The sequence below is a fragment of the Callithrix jacchus genome, chromosome 15, assembly GCF_049354715.1.
Source record: "Callithrix jacchus isolate 240 chromosome 15, calJac240_pri, whole genome shotgun sequence".
Lineage (NCBI taxonomy): Eukaryota > Metazoa > Chordata > Mammalia > Primates > Cebidae > Callithrix > Callithrix jacchus.
Genome location: NC_133516.1, coordinates 88,092,589 through 88,111,049, shown reverse-complemented (window position 1 = coordinate 88,111,049; position 18,461 = coordinate 88,092,589). Strand labels below are relative to the sequence as shown.

At 38.1% G+C, this 18,461-nt stretch overlaps 1 protein-coding gene across 46 annotated transcripts in view; it reads right to left on the bottom strand.

Annotated features, from left to right (window-relative positions):
• ZBTB20 (zinc finger and BTB domain containing 20) overlaps nt 1-18,461 on the bottom strand; it is an 829,160-nt gene that overhangs the window by 297,762 nt on the left and 512,937 nt on the right. For 40 of the 46 annotated variants that reach the window (XM_078352092.1, XM_078352083.1, XM_078352089.1 and 37 more), the window contains one exon: nt 2,319-2,411. The exons of the other annotated variants lie outside the window; for them this stretch is intronic. The gene's annotated coding sequence lies outside the window, so the exon portion shown is untranslated. The remainder of the gene's footprint in view (nt 1-2,318; nt 2,412-18,461) is intronic. 46 annotated transcript variants of the gene reach the window in all.

Genomic DNA, 18,461 nt, shown 5'->3' with positions numbered 1-18,461 from the left:
CTTCTGTTGTGCCCAGTGAAGTAGTTACCATATAGCTTTATAGCAACTGCAAGCCATGGCTATTTTTTGTATATTAAAAAAAAAACATTTTTGCGGCCAGGCATTGTGGCTCACACTTGTAATCCCAGCACTTTGGGAGGTAGAGGCAGGCGGATCATCTGAGGTCAGGAGTTCGAGGCTAGCCTAGCCAACATGATAAAACCTTGTCTCTACTAAAAAAAAACACAAAAATTAGCTGGGTGTGGTAGCGCATGCCTGTAACCCTAGCTACTCAGGAGGCTGAGGTAGGAGAATAGCTTGGACCCAGGAGGCACAGGTTGCATTAAGCTGAGATCATGTCACTGCACTCCAGTCTGGGTGACACAGTGAGACTCCATCATAAATAAATAAATAAAAAAAATTATTTTTGCTACTAATGCCTCAACATTTAGCTGAAGGGCTAAAGGTTGTAATTCTTACCTCTATGAACTTTTAAGTGTTAATAATGAAAACAAGCACAAGAGTCTTCATTAGTTCTCGTATTTTTTTTGAGATGGAGTCTCACTCTTGTCACCCAGGCTGGAATACAATCGTGCCATCCTGACTCACTGCAACCTCTGCCTCCCGGGTTCAAGCGATTCTTCTGCTTCAGCCTCTCAAGTGGCTGGGATTACAGGCATGCATCACTACACCTGGCTAATTTTTTGTATTTTTAGTAGAGATGGGGTTTCACCATGTTGGCCAGGCTGGCCCCAAACTCCTGACCTCAGGTAATCCATCTGCCTCAGCCTCCCGAAGTGCTGGAATTACAGGTGTGAGCCACCGAGCCCGGTTTCATTCCCTTACTCTAAAAATAAATCAGTATGTGTCATGTGACAAACTCTTATCTGTCAATACAGATACAAACTCCTGTCAATAATTCTCCTGGAAGATGCTCTGGTAACCCAGAACCAGAAAATAATTTTTCCAAAGAGTTGATTATCTTAGACTAAACTGTGACTCAAGTTGGTTTAACAAATAGGGAACACTCTGTAAATACGGACATCTAAACCTGAACATACGTTCTCATTAAGCACAAAAATCATCATATATGGTTACAGTCACCAAACAAGGCTGCAGAAGAATTTAACATTTGTAACAATATACAGCTTGTATAATTACATTTTGTGCAACCTCATAATTGTTTAAAAGTACAACTGAAGTGATGAGAAGGTACATACTCATATAAGGTAACATAGCTCTGTGTTCTAGCTAAAACTAGAATTCAAGATCCAAATTTTTAATCTAGGAACTTTCATGTGATGACCATTTACTAGGCAGGATATTGGGAGTAAAAAGCATAAGGTAATTGATATAGAGAAACAAGGATGCTTTTAAAAACAAAAACACTGATCTAAAAAAAGACTCTTCTTTATTCTCTTGAAATGGCTCTAAACTCCTGGGAAGAGCATAGGAAGAAATGTATCTATAGGATCACTTTTATATGGGTAAATTAATAAATCATTTCCCCTATGTGCCTTAAGAAATATATTAGAACAATGTTTCCCAAACTTCACGAATCACAACAATTGACTAGTTTCTTGTTTCAGACCCAAATGCCAAGGTCCCTTCATGCAAGTTTCTTATTCTCTAGGTTTATGGTAGACTCAGGAATGTGCATATCAAGGGTGACCCTGATGATTCTTAGTTCAGGGATGTTTGGGAAATACTGCCCTGGAGAAACCTTTATACAATAGCTAAAACATTTCTTAATTCCTACTGAATAGTCTCATTTTAATATTTCTGTGGTGCATCTTAAGCAGGTGCAGACTCTCATAGTAAATCATAAAATCATAAGTTCCTTTAACATAGCTTAAGATACATTTACTGAGTTTTCAAAATTAGCAAAAAGTCAAATAGGGTTGTTAACTAGCCCATTCCCACAGAAGCATCAACCTGTAATTCCCAAGTATCAACCCTAATGTGTCAAAAAATAAAAGCATATGCCCAGTCATGTAACAGAGGGTTTTTTTTAAAATTTTTATTTCACTGTCAATCTGGTTGATCAGATTACTAATTTCTACTCTGATGGAAATGATCTTTAGAAAAATAGGTCTGCCCTGTTTTGCATTACAGAAATATTAATAATAATGACTTTAAAAAGTAAACAGAACATAAATAAACAGAAAAAGAAACCTCCATATTTTAGTCCAGCCTTTGTCCCGCCTAGTGAAACATCTGTCTCATACCTCTTTGACAAGTAGAAATAAGACCTTTCACATCATCTCATCTCTTTGATAAATCAGTCTATTTCTTTACAAATTTGGTCTAAGACAAAACTCTTCTGCTCTTCTACTTACCATTTAGAATGGCACAGTCAGGAACACCGTCTAAGATGAGCTCACTTCTGGGTATCTTTCAGTTAGACTTCTATTAAGTGGATACCAAGAAAGCTAATCAAGAAAAAAAAATATTCCTGTCACTTCTTTTGCAATAATTCCATAATTTTGAGGAAAATTGAATTCTGGAGAAAAGAATGGTCTGTGCCATCTCATAAGCATGAGATGGAGGAGCAATGACTATAAAGAATATTTTTAATTGTGGTTGCGCTGTAGTTACATTACAAATTGCACAATTAATTCCCACTATCAAATTAAACTGGTAAACAGGCCTAGATTAAAAACACAAGTCTACTCTGCTTGTTTTGCTCTGTTATACACAAAGTAATCTTAAATTCAGTTTATTATCATTAGTATGGTTTCACTTTGGGGCAAAAAAGTCTTTTTCCTCATAAGGCATATTGCATATTGAGATGATGAAGACCAAAGCCAATGCTGTAGAGAATTGTAGGTATATAACTGCTGCTAAAGTGAGCACTTGGTTTAGTAGACTCTTTCCCTTGAAAGCTTGGAGCACAATAATTTTTTCGCACTGGGAGAGAATGTATATCCTGAATGGGGTAGAGCCTGAAAGATAGGGAAATACAGCAGGAAATACACCTGATGGCAGAATCCACCAGCATCAGACAGCATCAGGACAGCATTAAACACAGTGTTTGAAGACAGCAGAGATATGGGGACTCTCAAGGAACACAGAAAGATTACAGATGGTAAGTGAACATGGTTTTGAGAGTCCTTCTCTGCTGGCCACAAGAATATTGGCAGTCAACATTTTCAAGGTCTGTTTAATTATGTCAGTGACCAGAGCTAGCCTCCCAGGTTAAGCAAGAATGAAAACTAACAAGCTGCCCCTAGCTTCCTTCAGGACTTAAATGATAAAGCTATGGCAATCACAGTAGAAGCAGCAGAAGCAGCAACAGCAGCAGCAAGAACATGGTTTTGACCTGCAGTTCTTGCCCATCAAAGAGCTGTGCCCTGTCTGCTCCCACTGACAGGCAGATAAATATGGAGATCTGTCAGCAAGTACATATTTATGTATATCTACAGCTCCCTCACGCAGACTTACAGAGAATGCATAACAGCTTCTAGTGGTATAACAAATGCACCCACTAATGGGGTGAGACCCATTACTCACAAATGGGTAAAAAGAAGCATCAATATGCAGGTCTTAACCCCAGTTTGTGGGCAGAAACCTGTCATTCCATTGCAGGCCGATAGGTCTCCTATTCACACAGTCCTTGTTTAATTTTCCAAACACCCTTTCTCTAAATGGTGCTACTCTGAGCTGTGTAGTGCAGACAGACAGGTTTGACAAGCAGAGCTGTCAATTTCACATTTTTTATCCCAACTGCAGGGCAAAATTAGGCCTTATATGTATCTAGGATTGACTGGTTGGGACGGGAGGAGAGGTTAGCATTTAGGAGGTATTTTCCACATTAGAAACTCAGAACTCAAGATAGAAAACTCATAAAGGGTTGTCCCTATTCAAAATCCATGAAATCAAGAGAGTCTAAAGATGTGTACTGGTGGTCTACTATGGGACACATACATTTTGCTGAAATGAGAAAATAAAGAGAAAAGTAAGGCTTGGTCCCATCTAGAAGGTGCTCTCGGTAGGTATGTAGTGAAAGACACTCACTCAAATACCATAATATAAAATTGGTACTTGCCGTAAGAGAGGAACATAGAAATGTGTACACACAACTCTTGGTCAACCAGGAAGTTGAATATATAAGTAATATATTAGCCAAATTGTTATCCTTCAAAAAATGTTGGAATTGTCCAAAGAAATGCCAACAGGATACATGATAGTTAATGATGGGTGGATTAGGCATACAATGAAAACAAGTTAACCACACTGTTTCTAACAACCAAGTCCCAGAATATCCTTGGGATCTCTGGGACTATCTCAAGCATACAACAGGGCCTGGATGGTTTTGAAATCTTTGCTAGCATATGCTCTGCCCTGAGGTTTCTTTTTGATACTGGTCTGGTTGAACTGAAGAAGGAAGGGAGAAAACATAGAAAAAGAGTTCTCTCTCTATTTTCAGGAGTCAGTCCTAACTATACCAGTAGTACAGTTAAGAACCTAGAATGAATGATCCTCCAGAATCCCGTTGTGCAGATCAACACTCTGTGGTATCTGAGATCTCACAGAGTCTTGCATATCAGGAACTTGTAAACAGGAACTCAGAAGAATCTGTGTGTCCCTGAGTTTATGTTCAAGCTGGCAAACATCAAGAGTAATTTATGTTGTTCAGGAACATACTATAACAAAGCTCTCACTGGCTGGAGGCTTCAGTGAGCCTCATCAAATCAAAAGGCAAAGGAAATCAGGCATTTAAGAGGAGTTTTACAGTTACAATTACCCAAGTCTAGGTGGGACTAGAATTAGGGTTGGTGGGGAAGAGAGATATAAAGTGTCGTTAAACGTTTTGTTTTTTGAAATGTTGCTTTTTGATTCCCACAGTCATGAGTGTTATTTGTGTCTCGATTGCTCTATACTTAAATTACTGTCATTGCCCCTCAGTTGGTATTTCTGACTAATCTCAACCATCTATCCTGCACACTATAGCCAGGTTAACTTCTAAAACACTTTTTTCATTATTTTTGCTTGCCTCTGTAGGTGTTTCAGTCATTCAGCAAATCCTTATTGCATTCTAACTGTATGACAGCCATTGTTGTCATCACCCATAAAAAATAAATCTGGACTCTGCCTGCCGTTTGAAATTCATATCCTAGTCTTCAAGAACATGGATCTCATTTCTAATTTTACTACTTCCTGTATATACCAACTTTATTTCCATTGGTTGATAGTTCTCTTAATCCTCTCTACTTCTCTGTTTTCCCAAATCACACCATTGGCTGCCATCTTTGTTTCTTTCCAAAAGGCGTTTCATTCCATTATCTTTCAATTCCAGCTTTTAAATCTATAGCTAAAGTTCTCCCTCTACTATTAATTAAGCCTTCCATACTCCTTTCTAAGCCACCATAATGCAGATACTGTAGTACTCACTACCTTTCATTATTGGTCATGTTGGTGCACAATTGTAGACTGGTAATTTCCAGTTAGTTTTATGATCCTATGACTAGTCTCTGCAATAAGAGTATAAAAGCCATAAGCTCTCTGTGAGAAGGTATCATGTCTCTGATAGTCAGTAACATTATTAACTGTTGTGACAACTGCAAATTAAGTTTAGCATATTTGTTTCTAAATTTAAATTATACCTCTTAAAATATTTTCTCTTTCTCGTCATAAAAAAAGTCCAAAAGAGGATGACAGTAATAGGAACACAATAAATATATATCCACATGTAATGGTCAGTGGCCTTTTCCAGCTACAATAGTATTGCATTTTAATGTTAGCTCTTTCTTTTTTTACATGATATCCACTACTAGACATACTACTACACTAATGCCAACATTTTCCAGTTAAAATGACATTAATTAAGCTTTAGATGTCATCAGCACTAGCCTAGGGATAGAGTAGGTATGGCGCCACCAGACCAAGTTCAGGATGTAAGATCTCTGATATTTCTCAAGGAGCAAAGATAAGAAGCATAATGAAAAGTAAAACAAGTGGTACAACATATAGTATGCCAAATATTTTAATGCTGATTTTTGTAGATAGAACTTGATATCAGCTTTCATTAATTTATTATTGATATGTGTGTATTTTCTCAAAATATAATAAATATAGAAAAGGGTATGTGAATAACATAGTATGAAGATCGGAATCAAGATTAGAGCTGAGGGAATCAGATTACAATGCAAATGAATAATGAATCACCTATAAGATTAAAGTTCAAATTCTAAATGGAAAGCATTGGCAAAGGCATAAAAACGTTGTTCTTGGGTAATGTTCACAGTTCCATGAAGGAAAAGATGAAGCAGACAGGAGGATGGGCCTACTGTATGGACTGGGTACTGGTATTGAGAGTTTCGTATTAGGCAAGGAGCAAAAATAATCAAGAGAGTTCAGACTGGAAGACTGGGAATGATAGGTAGGCATAGTGAATAGGGTGGCTTAGGTGTACAATGAGGTCAGCATTTAGCACATCAGGTAGCCAGGACTAGGACCTAATCAAGAAGCTGGAAACAGAGAGAAACTCATTCATTCATTCTCTGAACTTACATTTATTTATTGAATAATAGTAGTGGACTGATCTATAGACCTAGACCAGTGGACTGATCAACAGACTTGGACTAGACCATGCTTTTTAACAGAATTTACAGTTTGGAGGGAAAATAGACATGAAAAACTTAAGAAATAAGATGAGAGCGCCCAGAAATCATGAGTAGGTAATAGGAGCGAGGCTCACCCAAGAAGTGATCTTATATCAGCTACTTGAAACCCGTGGTAAAGGTAAACTCAGTAGCAAGCTCACTTCATACGAAGTATGGATTCCTTGTATGTTCTCTGCTTGGGATAATATTAAGATTAAACTATAGGTAAAGCTTACACATCTCATACAAGCAAGCATTCCTAGGTGGGTGGAGTATGCTCACGTGTATTTGTGTCTGTGCATGTAGATTTTTTTCCTAACAAGTATGAACCATGATCCTGTAGCATAAGAATAGGTGATGATGAGGAGAATGACAATGGTAATGATGATAAAAGCAGCTGTTTATTGAGTGCTTATTATATACCAAGTATTGGTTTAAGTATTTTACATTTATTATATTACTCCCCACAGTAATTTTATAATAAAAATAAATTTATGGTCCTCCTCCTCCTTCTCCTCATCCTTAATTTACAGATCAAGAAACAGGCATGAGAATTAAACAGTTTTTCTAAGGTCACAGTGTTGTAGAATCTATGTAGTTTTCACTCTTAATCACACTGTTCTTACTGCCTAAATTCAGGCAAACAACAGAAGAGTTGCCCTACCTCATCTTGGAGCTTACTTATGTCTACACAATATATATTATATATATTCTTATAAAGAGAAATGATTTGAAAATATTCTTACCAGAGCAGTAGCCATTCTCAAAATTATCACAATGGCATATTATATTGTTTAGGCATATTGAGAGTACTGGGGTAACAGATACCAGAGATTTGGCTCTTACAGATTTTAATGTTTAATTGCACTATTTAAGCAAAAAATTAAATATTGTGATAAAGTGCTAGAACAATGGAGAGGCTAATATGGAAAGTAAAAAGTTTAGTTTCATCATGGTAAGTGTGGCTCTCTATCTCTTCAAGATTCCTTTCTCAACAGGATGACATAAGGGTTAATATAATGACTGTAAAATACAGTTACCTTATGAAGAATGAAAAATTCCATCATTACTGAGATTTTCTGAACCATGATAATTCTGCTGGGATTTTCTGAACCATGATAATTCTGCTGGGATCTTATATTAAAGCATGTAGACAGATGATTCCCAAGCCCAGAAAAGAGTGACCAAATGAAACATAATGACTGAAGAAAGTTAGATTCTAGTGCCCAATCTCGGAGTGGCCCCTTTTTTTAATTTGAGATGGAGTCTCACTCTGTTGCCCAGCTTGGAGTGCAGTAGTGTGATCTCAGTTCACTGTAATGTCCAACTCCAAGGTTCAAATGATTCTCCTACCTCAGCCTCCCAAGTCTGGGATTACAGGTGTGCGCCACCATGCCCAGCTAATATTTGTATTTTCCGTAGAGACGGGGGTTTCACTATGTTGACCAGGCTGGTCTTGAACTCCTGACCTCAAGTGATCCACCTGCCTTGGCTTCCCAAAGTGCTTGAGATTATAGGTGTGAACCACTGCACCCAGCACGTAGTGCCCACTTTTGACAAAGTTGATTGCTCATGTGGGAGCATGAACATGAAAATTTCATTACAAAATAAGGGGAAACATACTTAACTTTGAATCTTTCCTATTGGTTTCCTGGAGTCAGTTCAAAAGTATCATTTAATAAATACTATTTGACAATTTGTAAATTTACATAAATGTATTTTCCTTAGAGTATAAGCATTCAATTCCAATATGATGATTTCCTATTTTCAGTTTGAGTATATATATCAAGATAGAATGTCCTTGTTAGATATCTAGGGAATCACTTTTATGGGACACTATATAAAACCTTACTAAATACCAATACTACAATACTATTATTTTCACAGCTGAGCATGGGACAAGGCAAAGAGGAGCAAGTTGGGGTAAGGATATATTGGCTGTTAACCCTGCTATACAGGTAAATGTAAAACTTCCTCCTTTTCTAGCCTCAACATACTGGAAGATCCTGACCTTAAACTGAGTGGAGAATGTCTTAAAGCAGAGAAACAAGAACACCTGTACTCTGAACTTTGTTGGGGAGTCCTGGCCCCTCTTATCATTTGACCATTAATGAATAATATGACTGCTTTTAGCCCTTGAGTCTGTACCAGCTGCAAACGTGACAGATACCTGTCATATTTTAGAACAGCTTATCACCTCAGCCCCTGGAGTGATTGAGTATTTATAGACACAAAGATAGAAACACAAAGTACATATGTATAGGCAGGAGTCCCCTGGAGGTGGCGATTAGGACTAGGCAGTAATTTTAGCTTGAAGTTCCTATGACTTAAATAGCCACTTGAGCTCTGCTCTTGCAGTTACGACGTTAATAGAACCCCTAAATGAAATTATAGCTTTCTGATACGCAGCAGGATACCCTTTCTTTGCCATGCAATGTACATGGCCAGGAGAAATTGCTCTGTATATGGAGTTTCACTAAAGCAGAATTTATCATAAGGCTGCTCTGCTAAAATATCATTATGCTGTTATTCACTGGATAACACATCTAATGACTCGGGGTGCACTTGATAGCCATGTTTCAGTGAACACAGACGCACGCCCTGATGTGAACTGGGCACTCCAGAGCTTCAATGCACTATTGATTTCAATTCTACCATAATTTACACCTGGCTTGTTTTGCCAATAGCTTGAACCCATGCTAACACTGGAACATACACATATAAACATGAGAAAGTTCAGAAATTAGCTGTATAGCAAAAATGCATGCAGCAAACTTGCCAGGATTATGCCTTTATAATAATCTCCCTTGACACCGATTAAATAGTTTACACGACTTTTCCTTGTTATGTTTGGGTATTCCCTCTGTTAACATTATCCTATGGTTGGTGATGATAATAATAAGAACCTCTTATGTTTGGACAAACTGTGGACACTTCTGCAGCAGCATCTGGATGCCCGCCATCTTGGTTTTTCCACTATCTAGCACAATGACTGGCACATAATAGTTGGTCATGATAATCTTCTCTGCAGGTTCCTCTTCCTCTCTCCATTCCAGAAATGCACCATATATCAAGGATCTTCTCCTTCTTGTCATCTTTCAATATATTTTTCCTGAGAAATGTCCATTCCATAATTTAAACTACTGTCATAATTCGGATGATTCAGATGACTGACAAAGTCTGACCCTGACTTATCCCCAGCATTCCTGACTAAATCCAACGGCCAGTCTGGATGTTCCCCTAACATCCTCAAATGAAACACATTCAAAAGCAAGTATATAATCTTCCCCCATCCTCCAGAATCTGCTCTTTCTCCTCACAGCTTTTCCTGCTTAGTTGTTTAAGGCAGAAACCTGGGAGCAATCTAAAATTCCTTCTCTTAATGCCCAGCCCAAAGGTTATTAAATTGTGTCAATTTTGCCTATCTCTTGAACATGTCTCCTCCTCTCTGACTATTCCCATAGTTATTGTCCTAGTTCAGGGCTTCATTGTTTCCTGTCTGAACAATTTCAGTTGCCTCCTAACTCATTTTCTTGCCTCTATTCTCCCATTCCTATAATCTATCCTCTACCCTGCTGCCAGGGTGATCTTGTATCACACAATTTCATCATTAACCTTCTCTACTTAAAACCTTTCAATGGCTCCCCAAATGCCTCCAGATGAAGTTAAAACTTCTTTGCATAGTAATCAGGGTCCAACATGATTGTTCCCTGCTTGCATCTATAGCATCGTTTCTCTGTACTCCCCTACTACGCATCAGTGATAGTGTTCCCCAGCTCTACCATGCTATTTCTAGTTAACTGCCTTTGCCCCTACTGGCCCTCTTACTGAATGCTCTTCTTTCCTCTGACCATCTGGGAAAATCCTTCTAGTCCCAGCATGGATTTATCAGCTCTTCTGTGAAACTTCCTCTGATCCCCACTCCAAGATACATTCAGCTGGACACTGACTATTTTGGACCACTATGGTTCCTTGAACATCCTTCAGTTACGGCACTTAGCGTATGGTTATTATCCCAACTTCTTTCCTTATCTACCTGTCCTCTAGTGAGCAACTTAAGACCATGTTGTATACATTTTTGCATTGTAAATGACAAAGCCAACGCCTTCATAACAGCTTATTAGGGCCCATGTGATCAGACCCCCTTGCCTCCCTTAATTTATCTCCTACTAGTCTCATGCTTGCCCACTAGAATTCTGTCACAGACTTCCTTGTTATCACTCAAACTTTCCAGATACATTCGCGTCCAAGGCTTTTGCACTTGACACTTCCACTATTCAAAATGCTTTTGCCTAGTTATCCACAAAACTTGCTTCTTCACTTTCACTGAGGTATTTTCTCAAAGGCTGTCCCCTCAATGAAGACTTCCCCTCTACTTCTCCACCCTATTTAAAATTACAAACAGCCCTGACAGACACATGTACACACTCTTTCTTCTCTTTAAATTTTCTCCATAGCACTTAAAAATGCCACGTATTTTACATATATATGTTTTGTCATCTGTCTCTCCTACCTAGAAAGTAAGTACTAAGAGAACAAAGATTTCAGTTTTGTTTTTTTTTAATCTACTGCAAGTATCCACAGTCCCTGGAATAATGTAGGATATATAATATGAACTCCTGAACAAACATTTATTAATAAATGAATCAATCTTTAGCTTCTGGAATAAAAGACTGACACAAAGTAGAGATTCAAAATCTTTCTTTCTTTTTTTTTATTCTTCTTTTTTTTTCAGTCTTGCTCTGTTGCCCAGGCTAGAGTACAGTGGTACAATCACAGCTCAATGTGGACCTGCTTTCCTTTTTTTCTTCTTTCCTTCCTTCCTCCCTCCCTTCCTTCCTTTCTCTTTTTCTTTCTTTCTTCTTTCCCTCCCTCTCTCTCTCTTTTCCTTCTTTCCTTCCCTCCTTCCTCTCTCTCTCTCCTTCTTTCTTTCTTTTTCTCTCTCTCTCTCTTTTTCCCAGTCTTGTTCTGTTGCCCAGGCTGGAGTACAGTGGTACAATCACAGCATAATGCAAGCTCAAACTCCTGGGCTCAAGGGATAAGGGATCCTCCCATCTCAGCCTCCTCTGTATCTGGGACTACAGGTATGTGACATCATGCTTGGCTACTTTTTAAAAATTTCAGTAGAGATGAGATCTTGCTGTGTTACCCAGACTGGTTTCAAACTCCTGGGCTCAAGGGATCCTCCCGCCTCAGCCTTTCAAAGTGCTGGGACTATAGGTGTGAGTACTGCATCTGGTCCAAAAATGTTTCTTAAACTTAAAATTAAATGTGTGGATGAATAAATTAATGTTAAATCCATGTTTAATGAATATAATGAAGAAACAGTCTGTGTACTGTAAGTTGAATGGGTTACTATTATCCTCATTAGACAAATGAAATAGATGAGTCCCAGAAAGATTAGGAGCCAAAATTAAGGCTACTATATGTAGCTTAAACAGGGTTGCTCCTCTTTTTCAATTCACTATTGAAAGGAATAGACAATTCTTTGCACTTTGTCCATGACGTACCTATAACATTTATTATACAAATTTGCTTCCTCTTGACTAGGAATGCAATTAGCAGGAGGTGCAAGGTGCTAACACTTTTTATTACAATTTATGTCATTCCATTTTAGGCGTTTTTCATAAAAAAGATCCCCTTTCTTTCATTTTCACAAGTGGATTAGGCACTCATATAATTTTGCCCCTCAGAGTGGTTTGTACATGACTACCCAGGAGGACATCATATTACAAATCCTGCCAGCATGAACTGGAAGGTGAGTGCAGCAATCATAGCTTAAGGATGAACAGGTCGTTTGGTGTCAGGGATGTACTAATGGAGATGTTCTCCACTAGTGTTAACTCCCAAAGGAGAACAAATTCAATAACAAAACATTTCAGTTTTTGGCATGTCTATGGAGAGTTAACTTTCCATTGTTCAAGGGTTAATTATCCATTATGTGAATCACTTTTCTTTCTGTGGCTGCTTACATTTAGGAATTCAGTTTACTAGACAGTAAGCAGGGAAAATAAAGAGATGAAAAGGAATATTTTATATACATAAACTCCAGGAAAAATTGGTTTAGAGGACAGAATTATGTACATATATATCTGGGGAATTACCGAGATGATTGATAATTGAAAATGGGTATGATTGAAGCATGTTTCATTATACATAATATTTTGGGTTTTTAAAATTGTTTATTAGGGTCAGTTTGTAGTACATGCAGTTAGTCTCTGGATTTAGCAAATGGTGCTTTAGAGGCTAGTTCGACTTGATGCCCCCTCCCCTGAAGAAGGCTTAGTGTGCTGCAGCTTAATGAATGAAACAGCACTAAGCGATTCCACCAATTTCTCTACTCATCAATGAGATACAACTGCACTAGGCTATTTTCAGCTATTATTTACCTCAAACAGGGCATTTAATTAGTGCTTGTTAAGACAGTGCAAATGATTTGGCTGCCAGTCTTCTTGCCCCTGCTCTTCATTGTGCTGTATGTCTGCCCTGCCTCTCTCCTGTCTAGTTCACAGGGCATCCATAGCCAGTCTTCATTCCTTTCCATGTCTGACATCAGCCTAATCTCCACAGATGTGGAGTCTGAGGAAGGAAAGAACCACTAGCTAACTGTAAGTAAGTATTGACAAGCTGGAGAGACTGTTGGTTAATACAATGCATTAAAGGTAAGTCTGGTACTTGCTGATTACATGAGCTGATCAAGCTGGATATTTGGTCACCCTCATAATTCCAGGAAAATGGATGGAACTACTACAAATTCAGGATCCCATGTTCCATCAGAAATTACCCAAGCATTGTGAGGATTAGAGAAGCAACCTTAGCAAATGGTTGAAAATGCTGTCACATAGTCGGAAGATCTAACATGGAGGTTAGGGAGGCTCAGATATAGAAGACCCTACGTTGTGTTCTGGACATGTTTCTTTCTTCCCTCTCTCCCTCCCTCCTTCCTTCCTTCCTTGTGGAGTTTCACTCTTGTTTCCCAGGCTGAAGTGCAATGGCGTGATCTCAGTGGCTCACCACAACCTCTGCCTCCTGGGTTCAAGTGATTCTCCTGCCTCAGCCTCCCAAGTAGCTGGGATTACAGGCATGAGCCACCATGCCCAGCTAATTTTGTATTTTTAGTAGAGATGGGGTTTCTCCATGTTGGTCAGACTGGTCTCGAACTCCTGACCTCAGGAGATCTGCCTGCCTTGGCCTCCCAAAGTGCTGGGATTACAGGCATGAACCAACGTGGCTGGCCGTTTCTTTCATTATGATAAGCAAGACATATTCAATTTCACTGTCAATACATTGACATGTAGATATTCATTAATTCATCACATATTCATTGATCCTTCACTCAGAATGAGGCAATTTGACATTGGTTGGGAGAGAAATTAACAAACCTAAAACACAAAACCTGCCTTCTAACCACTTGCAGTTTCATACATTAAAAAAAAAACCCTCAACTTAAAAAAATATGTAAATGCTAAGTGAAGATACAGATTAGTAAAATGCTACCAATGTCAGATCACTTTTAATTTGGGTTTTATGGAAAACTTCAGAGATAAAGTGTGACTTGTCAAGAATATGATTTGGCTGATCTTTAAAAGGTATCAGGAATATTATGGTGGCTGATGCTAATATGTAAATACAGCATCAAAATATTTAACATACAGTGAAATAACTGAGAAACTAGAATAAACAGGATCATTTGTATATGTACTCATTCTTATAAAATAAAATGAATTCACTAAATATATGCTCAATTTTAAGATAATAACAATTTAATTTTCTACTTAATTTTAAACTTCTTTATACATATAGCAATTAATATTTTGAAGTTGTACATAATAGAATTTAGGTTGATAAGCTAACATGTATATTTGATGAAGGGTAATTACCAAACTGATCAGTTAACTAAATCTTTCTTTTTGCAAATACTGTTCATAAATATTTGTGTAAACTTTGCATGTTGTCAGTGTGATAAAAAGTCAATTACACTTCATTTATTGCCATTATGATCAAAACATTTGACTGAATTCAAAGATAAGTAACTTTGCTAGAATTTGGTCATATTCTTAATAGCTGAATATAGACATATGGCTGTGCATATATGTCAACATTTATAAGCTAACATACATGTACAATCATACAAGAAATATTTAAAAAACTTTTTGAGTTTTAAAAATATGTGTCTTTGTTAGGGGAATCATATAAATACTAAAAACCATTTCTATACAAATAAGAAAGAACAATTTCTTATCGGGGTAATTCTGTTATTTAGCAGTTCCATTTGTATATATTTGTAACTGCCTAATTAAATGAATATAAGATACAGCAAACACTTATAGCTAAAATGTGCATGTAAGAAAATATACATTTCAGAACATGCATCCTCATTAATTTAATGAAGTTAGAATTTCCAGGTGAGCATTAGGAAATTGAGTTATTGATAGTACATTGTGAAGGATTATAATCAAGGTATTAAAAAATGGGTAATATTAATAAAGCCATTGAAGCACAAAGAAATACTTCATTGTCTTGCCTTTGTATCAGAAGTATACTAATCAACTTCTGACTTCTCGTATATTTCAATTTAGCCATGAAATTCTTCCACGGCCACTTGGAACTCCAGATCTTAGCAACTATAGGAAAAATCTCTATGGCAGATCATATATTTTAAAATGTCATCTCTTGGGAATACTCTTAAATATTTGTTTTTACCTATTCTCTGCTTAAAGTTGCTTATATAATTTCATATGTAGTCAATAATAACATGTTTTCAAAGTGTTAGAGATCTATCTTGCCCTCAGTGCAGTTCTAATAGACATCCCTACCAGAGACTATGAGACAGTTTTCCTGCGAGTCTGGGCAGTTTGAATATTAACTGAGGAATGTTAACCTCCTATGTAGGTCTTGGTGGTAATGGCCAAAGAGCTAGTTACATTTTTTACATCATATTCTAAACATTTAACACCATTTTCTTTTCAACCTTTTTCTTAGAAAACAAGATAACTAATGGAAATTACCTAAAATAATATACATATAAATAGTATAGTCCTAACTAACATGAGCTAACTAAAATAGGCAAACTTTGCTATCAATATAACATTAAACTTTTAGCATACTAGACCTAATAAAACTCTGAGACTGTTTTCCTATCACAGTGACGCTGAGAAATTTAATGTGCCTCACAAACTACAGGACTTGTGATAGGAAGCTGACTCTGTCCTGGAGGTCACTGACAAACCTGAGGCTGTAGCAGGAGTCAGTCACTATAGGAAAATTGGGATATATGAGCATGTATGATTCTATGGTTAAGAATCTGAATCACACATTTTAGCAAACAAAATCCCAAGGCTGTGTACCAGTGTAATATGCTGGATCATTGTACCAGCTTGGACAAGAATACATGCAACAGGCACATACAATACACATCTGGATAAATGTAAAATCATCCATTGCTAAAGCATTTTAAACTTCCAGGAGAAATCTACTGGTAATGTGTTAATATCAAGGGCAAGTAAAACAATGAAATAACATCTCTTTCCTAAAATTTAAGAATGTCGAGTAAGTGCCCCTTAGGCTGGGTTGTGATTCCTGGAAGTTTCAGCCTACAAGAACCATACTGGGGACATCAAAGACTCCTCCTCTCTCCAAAAAGCATTTCACTTCAGATGCTGCCACACTGTCAAATGCTTTTATGGCCACCATGTTTTTTTTGTTTTTTGTTATTTCCATGCTTAATATTTTAGAACATGCCAGATTCTTGAAATTAGAAAGAATATGAGAAAACACAGTAAGATGTAATACCTCCAGAAAAGAAACTAAGCAAGGACCTGATGGCAAGTGATAAAAACACATTCTAACAAAAATTACCCTTTTAGAGAGTGTGAGTTATTAAGAAGGACTTGGAAGGCACATTTTGGCTATCAAAGCTGGTACGTGGACTCCTCTGCTAGTCTCACAACAGACAGGATGCAACCACCCCCACTCCATTCCTTTGAAAACTTCCCAGAGCACACTCAATCAGAGTTCCTTATATTGAGGACAACACTATATTTGGGTTTAATATTGTGAGGAAAGTCATTTAGTTGGCTTATGGCAGGATGATAAATTTCCTGGGAACCAAATAAGGATTCTCGTTGCATTCTTCTGCTTGATACCATGAATGCAGAGGAATAAAGAGGAGGGTGTGACAAATAATATTTTCCAAAGGTCGGGTGTGGGGAGGTTCCCTAACATTTAAAAGCAACCAGTTCTTAGGAAAGTGATCTTTAGAACAGTATTAGCAAGAATTTTTGCTCTACATACACTATAGATATTCTTTTCTGCTTAGCTGGGTATATAAGTACTGTGAGCATAATGTAAATACTCAGAAGAGAAAAGCATGGAAAGCTGGTGGAGTGAAACTCCAGATGAACAATTAATCCCACTTTCACTTCCCCCACCTACCTTGCTGCCCCCACTCACCTATCTTCCTCCTCCCACAAGGATGTTTGCTAGGCAGGTCAAGGCTGACATCCATCTGTGGCAGCATGAAACCTATGCCTGCAGGCTGCTCCTGAGCATAGCCTCAAGGCTCTGCCATTGTCCATAAAGTACTCTCAGTTGTGTCCGCTAAAAATCTTCGTCATTCCATTTGACTGTTTGGTAATATTTCTTTAATTGTATTTCTTTGTTTGTTTGTTTTAAAAACGCCCTTTATTTCCTGCCTGCCTTAGAGACACCAAGAATAAAATCCTTGACACATCAAATTCTGGAACCTCACCACTCACCAGGACTGTGGTTCCTGATCCAAGGAGTGACGACTGAGAATCAGCACACAGTCTCTTGAGGGTGTCGAGGCCTGGCTGTTAAGCTCCCTGCTCTGATTAGTTTGTCGAGTTCACAGTGTTCCAGAGTGCTGAAGCACAGAAATTAGGGAGGGGAGGTGGAAGGAAAATCACTGGAGCCTCTTACGATCTAACTTCCACTAACTGGGAGGAAATGTCTTATAAATAAACAACAGTAAGAGAAACAAAAAAAAAAAAGAAAAAAACCATCCCATCCTGCCAGAGGAATGTACATTATTGTCTCCCGACGGAAAACTTTACACCACACCAGAATGCAGCCATGTCTCCTGAAACTACCTCCCTCAAAACAGAAAGAAAAAGAGAATCAAAAAGGAAAGGAGAACAAAACAAAACAAAAAAGATTTCATCCCCTTGAATTCTGTTGGGAAGTTCATGTGAGTTCCCAGTAGACAAACTAAACTAAGCAATTTCAACAGTGTCACTGTTCCAGAATTTTGTGCAGAGGCTGCTTATTAGCCAAATTTCATTTCTGCCCAGATCACTGCTGTACCATCCAGACATTTCAGAACGGAAGTTCAGGGAAGGGGGGAAGGGTACAACTGTGGAGAAGAGGAAGAAGAGAGGACAAAGGAAAGCTCCTGATGAACCAGAATGCCCTAGCCACGGCCATGATAGAGCGAGCCCCCACCCACCACCCGACTACTGCTTGTTGAGGACTTGGTGATGCAGTGTGTTTTATCTACTTACTCTTTCTGCTCGGGAGGCCGAGGTTCCTACATTTCCAGCTCATGCTGGACTGTACCGTAAGCAACAAGTGAAATGAGTTCAGTGATCTCATTCTAGTCCTTCGACTCCTGTCCACATCACTAAGCGACTGCACAGCTTGGCACAGGCCAGGATGAGTCAGCAGTCTCTGGTCATGAGAGGCCAGGCCTGGAATAGCAGGGGGGTTTAGGTCAGGAGCAAAATGAGGCAGAAAGGCAGTCTAGATGGCAGGGCTCTGTTCTGCAATACACAGGAATACTGCAGTTCAAAACGAAAGCACCTCATCAGCTCTGGGGTGAAGATTGTAGGATTGTAAAAAAAGAAGCATCAAGAGAAA